The sequence below is a fragment of the Colobus angolensis genome, unplaced genomic scaffold, assembly GCF_000951035.1.
Source record: "Colobus angolensis palliatus isolate OR3802 unplaced genomic scaffold, Cang.pa_1.0 Scaffold169, whole genome shotgun sequence".
Classification (NCBI taxonomy): domain Eukaryota; kingdom Metazoa; phylum Chordata; class Mammalia; order Primates; family Cercopithecidae; genus Colobus; species Colobus angolensis.
In genome coordinates, this window is record NW_012114810.1 from 1,582,299 (window position 1) to 1,584,500 (window position 2,202).

Below are 2,202 nucleotides of genomic sequence, written 5' to 3' on the forward strand. Positions count from 1 at the left end.
TCTTGGCCAGGCTGGTCTTGAACTCCTGACCTTGTGATCTGCCTGCCTCGGCCTCCTGAAGTGCTGGGATTACAATGCCTGACTAATTTTTATATTTTTTTTTGTAGAGACGGGGTTTCGCCAGGTTACCTACACTGGTCTCAAACTCGTGAGCTCAAACAGTCTGCCCACCTCAGCCTCCCAAAGTGCTGGAATTACAGGCGTGAACCACCACACCCAGCATTGTTTTTGTTTTTATTCTTTTACTGTCAGAAATAGAAACCTCCTCTCAAATTGGTCAAATACAGTAGGTAACCTGTTAACCTCATGTGATAGCCTCCTGAGCTTGCTCCAGTGTGGATTGGTTGTCCTAAACCTGCTGCAAAGTTGCAGTTCTGGCCCTTCCCTTCACCTTCATCCTGGGAATCACTTATTTCCTGGATGCCATGTTTTGGTTTTCCTTTGTTTCATCCTCTGTTTTAGCAGAATTTGTCATCCAGTAGCTTCCTGAGAAAGGAGCACAGCAAGTTTATTTTGTGTATGCCTGAAAACATCTTGGCAGAGTATAGAATTCTACATTTAAAATAATGTTTCTTTAGCTTTTGAAGGCATTGCCTCATTGTTTTCAGTTTTCTTTTTGTTTTTATTTTTCTCAATGTTTCAGCATCCAGAGGAATCTTGTTGGTGTTGAGACAGGATCTCACTTTGTCATTCAGGCTGCAATGCAGTGGCAGGAACACAGCTCAGGCTGACTTGCCGCTGCTACCTCCGAGGCTCAAGCAATCCTCTGGCCTCACTATCTCAACTATCTGGGACTACAGGTGCATGCCACAACACCCCTCTGAATTTTGTATTTTTTGTAGCGATGGGGTTTCACCACATTGCCCAGGCTGGTCTGGAACTCCTAACCCTAAGTGATCCGCTCACCTTGGCCTCCCAAAGTGCTGGGATTACAGGCGGGCGCCACCTTTCCCATGGCCTGTATTCTAGTTCTCAGGGGGTATTATTAAGAAACTAGGGCTGGGTGTGGTAGCTCATGCTTGTAATCCCACACTTTGGGAGGCTGAGGCGGGAGGATCACTTGAGCCCAGGAGTTCAAGAACAGCCTGGGGAACATGGCAAGACCCCATTCCCCCACATTTTCTTAATTAAAAACAAAAAACAAATTAACTGGTTGTGGTGCAGTGCACCTATAGTTCTAGCTACTCATGAGGCTGAGGTGGGAGTATCACTTGAGCTCAGGGGTCCAGGCTGCAATGAGCAGTGATCACATTACTGTACTCTAGCCTGGGCAACAGAGCAAGATTGTTCCAAAAAACAAAAAAAGCATCCTGTTTTTATATCATGGGTGCAGTATCTTCTCTTGTATACATATATTTTTTTGATACAGAGTCTCATTCTGTCGCCCAGGCTGGAGTACAGTGGCATGATCTCAGCTTACTGCAACCTCTGCCTCCTGGGTTCAAGTGATTCTCCTGCCTCAGCCTCCCGAGTAGCTGGGACTACAGGCATATGCCACCATACCTGGCTAATTTTTGTATTTTTAGTATAGACAGGGTTTCAACATCTTGACCAAGTTGGTGTCTTGAACTCCTGACTTCATGATCTACCTGCCTCGGCCTCCCAAAGTGCTGGGATTGCCGGCGTGAGCCACCGCGCCTGGCCAATCTTAATTTCTACGGATAGTAATTGCAGTTTTAGGGTATTTTCTTTTGGTCCCTTCATTATCTTTTACTCTCTGGGCTCCTCCTCTTTTGGCTTCTTTTATGTTGGAGACTGCCTTCAGCTCTCAGATGATTCTTGGCTGTCTGTCCCCATTTAAGAGCGAGCCGCCTGGTAACTCCATGGATGGGGTGCGCAGAGACTGTCATATGTGGGCTTCCCTGGGAGTAAGGACGGAGAGAGCAGCCTTTGAGTTCCTGTCGGCTTCTCCTGAGTCAGTCATCTCCAAAAAGGAATTTTCCAGTCCTCCTTCCCCTGCTTTCAGAGGACCAAGGACTTTTCTGTGTTTGAGCCTTTCGGTTCTAAGACTGATTATTTTGTTCTTTGTTGGCTCTTCACTCCCTACATTATGAGCAGAATGGAAAAATCCCCAAACTTAAGTCAGTTATCTTGCACATCTGGCTTTCCATTTATCAAACTAAGCCTCTCATTTGCTGTAGTCTTCTCTTTGTCCTTGTGATTTTTCATGTCTTAGTTTTTGTTTACTTATTTTTATTTATT